This window comes from Condylura cristata, unplaced genomic scaffold (assembly GCF_000260355.1).
Source record: "Condylura cristata isolate star-nosed mole 26May11 unplaced genomic scaffold, ConCri1.0 scaffold00032, whole genome shotgun sequence".
In the NCBI taxonomy this organism is placed as follows: domain Eukaryota; kingdom Metazoa; phylum Chordata; class Mammalia; order Eulipotyphla; family Talpidae; genus Condylura; species Condylura cristata.
Genome location: NW_004567133.1, coordinates 17,203,972 through 17,215,009, shown reverse-complemented (window position 1 = coordinate 17,215,009; position 11,038 = coordinate 17,203,972). Strand labels below are relative to the sequence as shown.

Below are 11,038 nucleotides of genomic sequence, written 5' to 3'. Positions count from 1 at the left end.
AATCTCATCAACATTTTTTCTATTTCTTTGAAGAATGTCATTGAGATTTTTATGGGGATGGCATTAAATCTGTATATTGTTTTTGGCAGGATGGCCATTTTAATGATGTTAATTCTCCCGATTCATGAGCAGGGGATATCTTTCTATTTCATGGTATCTCCTTGTATTTCTTTTAACAATGTTTTGTAATTTTCTTTGTAGAGGTCTTTTACCTTCTTTGTTAGGTTGACTCCCAAGTATTTGATTCTTTTTGTTTTAATTGAAAAGGGGATTTTTTTTTTATCCCTGCTTCTTCTGATTGGTTGTTTGTGTATAGGAAAGCCTCTGACTTTTGCATGTTGATTTTATATACTGCTACCTTGCTAAACTGGTGGATGGTTTTGATTAGTTCCTCAGTGGAGCTTTTAGGGTTTTCCATATAAATTAACATATCGTCTGCAAATAAGGATAGTTTTACTTCTTCTCGGAATATTATTTTTCAACTAGAAGTAAAGTTAGGAAATGGAGCCTTTGGAGCAAGGCAGTGTGTCTGGTGTCTGAGAGAAACCTGCACGTCATCAGGGGAGGGTGCAGACATGTAGCAAGTTGGAGTCTGAAATGACCAACTTGTCTACTTCCTCACTCATCAGCAGAGCAGACAGGGAAGGTTCCTGCCCCGGGCAGGTCACACACTGATGGTCCCAACAGAGCTCGACACCAGGCAGCATCTAAAGGAATGTCCTGGAGTGGTTTTCAAAGCCCATCTACTCAGCCCATCTACTGGAAATAGATAGAGCCTCTTGACTCCACCTCTGAGAGGAAGCTGGGCTCTGTGGCTAGAGCGTCCTTCCCCTCGTGGATCCTCTTCGAGTTCCCATTCCGAGGCCTCAGCCGTTGCAAGCCTTCCTCTCACAGAGGCAGCCAGACTTCTAGAAGCATCTGCACCTTCCCGTTCTCTCCTGAGGCTGGTGGCAGTGCCGCCCTCCCAGGAGTGCATGTTCTGGGCTGCAGTCTGCTTCCAGGTCTGCCTTGAGGTCTGAGCATCCATATTTACATCCCTGTATAGCTCAGTGGTTTTGGGACTGACCGCAAGTGAGGGCATCCTGGAGGAGCAGAAGCTCAAAGACTGGGTTCCACACCCCAGAGAGTAGCAGGCCCTGAGGAGCCAGGGCAGCCGTGCTGTGTGGAGGCCTCAGCAGGCTCTCCCGGGCCTGCCAGCTCCTGGCCTTCGGCAGGAAGGTCACTGGCTCCCTGGGCAAGAGCTGGTCCCCCGACACCAGAAACAGTGCGGACATGGCTCCAGGACATGACCCTTGACCTCAGTGTCTTGACAGTGCTAAGCACCACAGGCTTCCTTTGGGAGATCCAGGTTTGTGTACAGTCTGGTCCAAGCAAGCCCACATGCTTTGGAAATGGACAAAGAGCCGTTTTCCTCTCTGTAAAATTGCACGTCATTACAACTACCACAATTCAGAGTTTGGGGTGCTTGGTCCTTTGAAGGGGGGATGTGAATGTGTGTCCTGAGGGGTAGAGGGCTTAAAACAAATAGGAATGTCTTGGGCTGAAAGAGAAAGAATAAAAGTCGAGGCAACTACCTCCATTGCTCACGTGTAGACACTACTCCCGTGCCGACACGCACGGGGGGCACGTGCAAAGAGGTCTGCCTGGCAAATCCCTGCTCCAGCGGAGGGAGGGCCCCTGCAGCTGTCCTGACCTGGCCTGCTCTGTGTCCCTGCCGTTTCAGTCTTGACTGTTTCCCTCTAACCTGCCTCAGTTTACACACACACACACACACACACACACTCCTCCCAATCTCCATACACCCCTTCCCTGGGGGGCCCAACGGCCCCCAGGGGTGAAAGGAGTCACAGCCAGTTTGGCAAGCTGCCTGGAGGAAACATGGATTTCCCAGAGAAACTTGCTACAAGGAAATCGCTAATTATAACCCAAATTGTATTTGACTTCTGCATCTTTGCTTCACATTCTAACACTGTAATTTAAAGAGATTGTTCCCTGGCCTTTTTTAGGGGGGGAAATTAACTACCTTTTTTTTTTTTTTTTAACTAAGAAAAGCAGTGGTAGCAGCAGTTCTCAAATGACAGGGGGTGGGGCCTTCCCCTCTTTTCCCTCTAATTGGCCTGCAAGTGGGAGTCAGGTTAGCAATTATGCCAGGAGCCGCCTGGGCTTCTAGGCACTGTCTCTGGGTGACATTCATCTAGTGGCCACACAAAAGGGGCAGACATGGCCCTGGGGGGGGCGGGGGAGGGGCGTGGAGGCCTCAGAGGGTCTCCTGGACCCCGTGGGGAGGCGAGGCACATGGGTCCCTGGATTCGGGAACCTTCTGTGTTTGGAGCACAGAACCTCTTTGCGGCGTAGACAGAGGACTCAGAGTTGGAGGTTGGAAAGGAGACTCGGAAGTAGTGCCAGCACCTGAAACTGGAGTCTCTGGGCCTGGCCTGGCTGCCCACCTGCCCCAGAGCCACTCCCAGGTCTGTGTCTTGCTCTGCAGCCCAGCCCCCCACAGGCCTCTGGCGGCAGTCAAGCATCTAGGCTGTGCCTGGAGAATGCGACCCAGTGAGTCCCTTCTGGCCCACGGTCTGGTCTGTCAATGACATTTTATTGGGCCAGATCCACAGCAACATCGCCTGTGCTGGCTACACTCGCTTTTGCACTGAGGCTTGCTTGAGGCATGCGACAGGAATGTGTGGCCCCCAAATCCTCCACGCCCCCCCCCTCCCTGCCAGGGCCATGTCTGTCTGGCCCTGTTTGTATGGCCACTAGATGAATGTCACCCAGAGACACTGCCTGGAAGCCCAGGCAGCTCCTCGCGTGATTGCTAACCTGACTCCTACTTGCAGGCCAATTTTTCTCTCCAGAAAATGCTTGCCGACCCCGATCTAGGCCAGAGTTAACATATTATTGACTGACTGACTCCATTCAGAACTCACCTGTTGTGTCAGGTTCACGAGTAGAATTATCTACACTTTAAAATGAGACACTTTACCATGTGATCTCACTTTGCTAAAACAGTGGAAGACCAGCTGACCCTGATAATGATGCTCTGTGTTGAGGACGGGCTTTCTCCCAAGGCTGCTTCTGCAGTCTCTAGCACTCCATACAGTGCTTGCCTCACTGATGTAGAGACTGCAGACATCTGAGTTTGAGCATGCCATCTGCGTCTTTGAGTTATCTTTTCATAAGGTATTTGCAATTTCTCCCTTGAGCAATAGATTATGTTTCTTTTCTTTTTTTCTTTTTTTTCCCTCCATCAAACTGGACTTCCCTTTGGGACTCTAACCAGAAAATAAATGTGTAATGCCAGAATTTAGTGAATACCAGAGCTGTTATATGAGAACTAAAGCATTGTCTTCTACCCCCACATACACCCCCACATACACCCACACATGCACACACACATATACACACACAGTGTTCCTTCCCCCAGACCCCAGACTCCTTTGGAATCAACATCTGTGTCACTATTGACTTTGATTTGAATTAAAGCAGGATTAATAAATGTTATGTTCTTCCGAGATGATGGAACATTACAGTTGTTACTACTAACAGGGATCGAGTCCGTTCATTCTAAACCTGATGCTGGACCATGCTGGCCCCATTTCACAGGCAAGGAAAGCAGACGCCCCATTTATGCAAACTCCCTGGGTTAGTGCCACCAGGGAGTGATGGTCCGGACCCAAACCCAGCTTGTGACTAAAATAGGCCACAGAGGCCCATGGCTGAGCTGCCATGTAGCCCCAGAATGCCTCCCTCTGCTAGAACACTCCATCTTGAGAAGGGCCTTTAAAGGTCTGAGGAGAACCACTGAAGGTCCCATCTGTACAAAACAGTGCTTGATGCATCTTCCTTTGCTCTCAGAAAGCCTGCAGAGAATCACCCCTCCAGCCTTTGCAAGCTCAGCAGAGGGAGAATTTAGCATGAGTGGGTGGAGGAAATCATATGTTTCCTTCTCAGAAGAAGGGTTTGCAGGGAGGACCATGGCGGAAGGGAGCCTTGTGAACAACTCAGCTCCATCCTGCAGGCTGAGATTTTGTGGCGCAGAACCCAGGGCTACACGGGTGTGGCAACACACCCTGACGTGTGTGTGTGTGTGTGTGTGTGTGTGGCTTGAAGACACCCTGTGAATTTTGGGATCTACAGGCTTTCTGAGGATTCACAGTGGCCTGACATTGGGGCTGAGCCCTGGATAATGACACTGTAGACATTTAGTAATTACAGATGTCCTCCTTCCCAGGCAAGCTAAGTGGACCTCTGATTATTATTCTGAGTATAATAGGAGCATAACTAACGCTGAAGGAAAATTGTCCTTCTCTATTTTATTAACCGCTTTTATATTCCCTTGTGCATGACTGTGATGCTATGAAATCTCCTTAAATGTGATATTACTCAATATAATACAATAATAATGCACACACCGTAATGTATTGGATTACTTTGCAAACAGCCCTACTGAAATTGAATTTCCCATCACTTCCCTGGGCCAACTCAGGGTTGCTGGGCTCACCGGTCCTTCCTGGGGCTGGGAACCTGAAGTCCAGTGTTCCTTAGGCTTCCATCAGTGGAAGCATCGGGCTGCTTCATTTTTATGCACGTGGGGGTGCTGGGAGTCACGTTGCTAAACATCTTGCTGTTTGTTGAAGCTCGGAAATGACAGTTGAAGCCCAGATAGTTCTGGACACCTCGGCACTCTTTGGAAATGACCTGGGTTGAACATCCTCAGGAAGGAACTCACTAGATAGAAGGAATCCGACTCTGCAGTATTTGGAAATGCCTTGGCTGGATGACCAGTCAGATCTTTACTCTTGCGCCCAGCCTCTGGTCCTGCAAACCCTTGCACGAGACCCTCTCAAAGCCCCACTGACTCCCTCTTGCATGCAAGCCATGCCTTGGAAATGCATGCCGTTGGCATCCCAAACAGGTGTTTATTGAACTCTGCAGGACATCACCAAAGTTATGATGCATGATTGAACTTGATTTTTGAAGTGCATCTACAAAGTCCTTGAGGAGGTCACAGTTTCTTTTTCAGCTTTTTAATTTGTCCTGCTAAGCCCAGTGCCTGGCATAAGGCAGATACTTGGCAGTTGTGCCTCACGTACTTATCTATGAATATTTCTTGAGTCCCTGCTCTTGCGAGGTGTAGTCCTGGGCTTTGGAGCTGTGGGAATGGATGGCAGACATGGGGCCTCCTTCAAGGAAAGTACAGGCAGGTACAAAGCATAGAAACAAAAATCACTTGCGTAATTAAGCAATGGCATCATAACTCATCGGCAGCGCTATCAAGGTGTAGGTGCCTTCCAGGAGTGAATGCTTCTTCTCAGCATGATGGGAGCATCATGTGAATAGCTTCATGCCACCATGGTGGGAATATTTACATCATAGAAATCAGTAATACAAATCAGGACTTTTGGGTTTTTTTTTTTATTATTGGAGGGCTGACAGGTAACCAGTTACCAATATGTCCGTGTTGACAGAACAAATGCATCATGTCAGCGTGGCTGGTTGAGGGGCAGGGAGGAGTTGGCACAAAGAGAGGGTAAGGAAGTGGGCCATGGGCCTTCCTGCAAGGCCCGGTGTAACCATGTGGGGAGGGAGCAGTGGGTGCTCATCCTTTGCTCGTAGGGGCAGGGCACTGGTGGGTTTTAAGCAAGAAAATGGCATGGTTAGATTTTGATTGTAGGAATGATCTGATTGTGGAAAATGGATCAAGGAGACAAAGCATCCTTTGGGAATGAACTAGGGTAGACAGTCTCAGGAAGGAACTCACTAGATAGGAGGAATCAAATTCTGCAGTGTTTGGAATTGCCTTGACTGGACGACCAGTCAGATAGTTACTCTTGCATTCAGCCTGGGATGGGCGGGGTTGCGGGGGTGGGGGGGGCGCGACTGCAGAAGGAATAGTCTAGGAGATATGCTGATGGTCCAGAGCAGGAAGCCAGCATGAGCTGGTAATCGGAGTAATGAGTTGTGTGGAGGGTGTGGGACCCCTGTGGCTCCCAATTTGGGCATGAGCAAATGCAAGTCTCATGAAGTTGAATATTGGTGGAAATGAGTGTCATTTTCCAAGGAGTAAGAGCTGGGATCAAATGTCTAATGCGCATGTATGTGTTAACTTTGAGATTTTGTGAACTACCCAGAGATTCCAGGAAGCAAGCCTCGATGTCTTCCCCTTGAAAGTGGGTAAAATAATGCCTATTTCACCAGGTAGCTGCAACTTCAGAATGGGTTACTGTAGAGGGAAGCACTTCACATATAGGCAACAAGCAGTAAAATTTAGCAGAATCTCAATTTCTAGACATGTTTAATCTGTGACCTTTAAAAATGTGCCAGCCAGACAAGAATTAATGGAAAATATTTTAGTTTTGGTCCGAGGCAGAGTATTCTATTATTGGATCGCAATGTATGAGAGGGTGGCTATAGCTGGAAGCCTCAGTTCTGGTGAGAGCTAGGGGATTCACTTAAGCCAACATCATTGCCAGATGTGAATCATCCTGTGGCTTCAGACCATCTTGGTTCAAACCCTGCTTCCACCATTTCTTAACAAGTTAAGCAAGGTACTTCATCCCTGGAGCTCAGTTTTCAGACTGTCGTTGTCTAAGTGAAGGCTCATAGGAAACAATCTCGAAGGCAGAAATCTCTTAAGAATGTGCTAGGTGTAAACTACTCAGTCATGGGGCTGTGATTGGGCATCACTTTAATGCCACTGGCACATGGACTCAGTGATCATCTACATCCTGCTTAGCTCACAGGGAAGGAGTGACCATCAAATGACCATGACCAAAGAATCAACCCCCTTTGTAATGAGCAACACACACACACACACACACACGTGACCTTGTTGCCAGCTTGATGCCTATAGTACTTTGTGATTTAAAAGCATAACAACCTTCAAGAGTAGCGGCAATGAAGCCATACAGGAGGGCCTTGAGGCTTGGGGAGCTGACATGGCTTCGTGACTTTCCCAAGTGCCATGGTGATGTCTGAATCTACAACCTGTGCTAATAACCCCAACCCTGTCCTACTCCTGCAGCTTCCTGAGGAGCTGGAAGAATGGAGAAGCCACTGAACTCGGGGTGTGGGGACCCTGATTATGTACCTGGCTCTTGAGGTCCACTCATCCTGTCTTCGTCACGGGAAGTGGGGGTCCGTGTCCGTGCCTTCTTCCCCACCTCTCCTTGAGCAGGCCATCACCCTCGCAGCCATCTCAGGACTGGTGCTTAGGTTCACAAAGAGCCCTGCAGGTTTCCAGCTGGCCGCAGACCAGAGCTTTTGGAAACTGCATTGGAAACCAGTTCCGGATAAATTAATTTCTGCAATACATAATGCATGAGGGGAAATCCGTGGTATTTTTAAACAATGGAAATGAGAGAGTCTGCCTTTTGGGCATTGATCCCAATTATATTTAGTTCAGAAAACATTTATCAACACCTACTGTGTGCCAGGCCCTTGCTGGGAAACAGATGAGTCAGACATTGCCTGTGCCCAAGAAGAGGGAGAAATCAATGGCGGTTCCAGCTGAGTGATGGACGGTGGGTTAGACCTTGAGACAAAGGAGAGGAAAGGAGAGCCGTGGGCACAGCCCACATCCGCAAAAGAAGCCTGGGGAGGAAGGGTGACTGAGGAAGGGTGACCCCTCTCTGTGATGTCAGTTGCTCTGTTGGATGGTTTTCCTCCACATGTCCTTCTACCCCCGCCAATACAATTCTGGTCTAAAATCTCTAGCTCTCAGGAACTAAGATCAGATCACGCATGTTCAGCCCCCCTGGCCCCACCATTTAGACACGTATCAAGTCCTTGACCACCTTAGATCAGGGACTATTGGCTTGGGTTACGTGATGACGTGCTACCTTCACTGCAGCCCAGGTGATCGAGGAGGATTAGCAGTGATACGTGACGCCTCGGTCCTTACGCGTATGTTACGCGAATGCATCCTGGGGGGTGGTGTGATGATATCAGCATTAGCGATCACCTTGATAGTGGCAGCATTAATAACTCGAAGCCTGTGTTCCTGTTAGCGCAACATCGTAGCCGTCACTGCTACTCTTGTTATAAGTGATTATATTATATTTGATTACCACTGTGATTAATACTACAGCTACTCCTACTCTGTTGTTACTGCTATCACTATCCTATTGTTGTTGTTATTAGCTTAATGATAGATCAGCCCTTCAAAATTATTTGTCGAGTACTCACTGCATAACCGGCACTGGGGATCCGAGAACAGGCAAAGACAGACAAGATTTTTGTTCCCTGAGTGATTGTGTTCCTGTGGGAGAGACAAATCAAAACAATCAAACAACATAGCTAAATAATTACAGAGGATGTTTGCTTCAGCTGTGCATTGCTGTCTAGCCAGCTGCCCCCCAAAACGGGGACTTAAAAAACCAGCATTTCACTTCCTCAGGATTCTGTTTCTGGAGCCCGGGTGAAACTCAGCCCAGCACATCTGTGGGTTCATTCACCGCTTTACCCACTGGTGTCTGGGGACCTCGAGGTTGTCGGCACAATCCTGCTTGACGACCTTGGGCTTCCAAACGGCATGGCGGCCTCTGCTTCATAGGATGTTCTCCACAGCACCTACTCCCTGGCCACGTGCTGGCTGGATTCCAGAAAGGAGACCCTCAAGGCTCAGCATGGAAGCCACAGCCCACACAGCTCAGCCCTGACCGCTGTTGTCATCGGGCACAACTGCCTCAGTCTACTGGCTGAAGCAGCTGAGGTTCAAGGAGAGACGCCTGGCCAGCAGGACTGGCAAAGAACAGGCTGCTGTCACCAGCTCCTCTAATGCCATTGGGAGGAGGCACATGTCAGGTCGACAGAGAGAATAGTGGTGAGCAGACACTGGGACCTGGGAGCTCTCTCGGGGAGGCGGGAATGGGGCCGCACCTTCAGGATAGGAACCTCTCCCATCGTTGACAGTGGGAGCAGGGTTCCCCGAGAAGGAAGGGTGTGCACCCAGTCAGATCCCTCTGCATCGAAGCCGCCAGCCCGAGCCTTCTCGCAGGTAGGCAGTAAGATGGGGCCCCCTCACCTTGCAGCTGCAGGAACTGAGACAGGGGTGTGAGTGTCAGTACAGTGACTTCATAGACGCTCCCCAGAAGGCAATGACTGTTTTTGCCACATGTCCTTGAACTGAAAGTGCCCAGAGGACGACACTTCCAGGCCCGTATGAGGTGGCTCCAGCAGACGAGGGGAAATTCTGGGCCCAGGACACGGAGACTGCCCAGCCAGAAAGGACCAGGCAGAGTGGCCTGTCGCCTGGTGCCGGTGGCTAAGAAAGTCCTGGCTCTCTGCTTCTGCCTGCCCAGCACGTCTGGGGTGGTGGGGGGGGTGGGCCGAGAGGGCACTGGCCAGGGGCTCCTCAGATCAGTAGCGCCTAGTTCAGGTAGATAAGAGGAGACAACACAGCTCCTTCCGCACGCCACGGACTTGTCCTCAGTATGCAAGGTTGCCATTTAGAACGAAGCGTGCCTGCTTCAAACCCCAGTATTGCCAGCTGTCCGCGGCATGACCCGGGAAAGTCCTGGGATCTTGCTAAGTCCCAAAATGTGGAAGGTGCCCCCTAAATGGTCACCGCCTCTCTTCTGCTAGGACCTGCACTCCCAGGCACCCCTGCTCTGTGGATTTTGCAGTGGGTGCTCAGGGAGGAAGCACCCCTCCAGAGGTGGGGTTCTTCAAGCCTGCCTCTTGCTTTCAGAGGCTCCTTTTGCCGGGTCACAAGTTCCTGCCCGGTGGCCCCAGCCACACACCTCACGCCCTATGCCATGGTGTTCTCTGGAGCTCACTGCTGCTCCCTAAGGACCTGTGGGCTTGGGGTCATTTTTCAGAAGAAGATACTTTAAGATGAGACACCATGGCATTGTGGGGGTGTCGGGACCTAGAGACAGGGCTCCCCCATAGGCTGCCGTCCCCCATGCCCCAGTCCCCAGATTTGTCAGGTATTATGTGCCAAGTATTTATCACACGTGCTGAGTTTGGATAGTGCAAATACTTACCTCGGAGGGCACTTGAGAAGACACCACTGGCAGCAATTGCCAAGTCCCCCCGGGCGGATGGGCAGTGCCGGGATCCCGGCTCGCTTTCGCCTCTGTTGTTTCTTCACTTTTCCGACTTGCGTCTGACCTAAAATTGAATGCTCTATTCATTTGGGGCACAGCAGAGCCATCTGAGGCCATATGCTGCCATCTAATCCCCTGGGGACCCCAATGAAGCCAGCTTTCCTTTGGGGACAGACGCAGAGTCCTGGAGGCGTCAAGGTCTGTGTGCCACTTACCTCAGCCTGGCGCACAGTGGACCTGAGACTCTTTCTATGGGATTTGGGGTTCCCGTACCCCAAGCACCATCCCTTAATCTTCTTGACACTTTCCTTTCCCGTCTTCCTCTTTGCCTCAGAAGTCGCCCTTGAAAATTCATTTGCACCCTCTGGTTTTCATAAGCGTTTTGCCTTGTCAAATCGTCAGCTATGTTAAGCATCCCCACTACTCTCCTTCTGACTTGCTCTATGATGTGTGATTCCCTACAACTCCTTCCACTTCGCCATAAATGGCAACGCTTCGTCCCTCCTTGCAGCTGCATCGTGGTCTGTGGCACGGACAGACCTGGTTCCTTGACCCAGCCCTCTCCTGGGCACGTAGGTTGCCCCTATACTCTTGTGACTGAAATGATGCTGCAGTCAATACTGCAGAGCATCTAATGCTTTGAGTGGGTGGCTTCGCGCTCTTTGGACAAATGCCCCAGAGTAGGATTGCTGGGTCACAGGCATTTCAACTTTGCTTTTTTAAGGTAACTTCAAATCGCTGCCCAACACGGTGCTCCAGGTACCCACCCCACATTGTATTCGGGCCCCTTTTCGTCCACATCCCTCCAGCATTTGCTGTTAGGGAGTCTTTTAAATATGTGCCTTCTCCCAGGCATAAGAAAGATCTTACTGTGTGTGTGTGTGTGTTTTCAAAGATTTATTTGTTTGTGCATGCAGAACTGGGGTACAGGCCAGAGGTGCAGGGGCAGTGAGAGGATCACCGGAGACAGAGCGGGGAGCAGACGA

At 50.1% G+C, this 11,038-nt stretch overlaps 1 protein-coding gene across 12 annotated transcripts in view; it reads left to right on the top strand.

Moving 5' to 3' along the window:
* Positions 1-11,038, top strand: part of RBFOX1 (RNA binding protein, fox-1 homolog (C. elegans) 1) — a 1,380,973-nt gene that overhangs the window by 1,233,538 nt on the left and 136,397 nt on the right. The window lies entirely within an intron of this gene.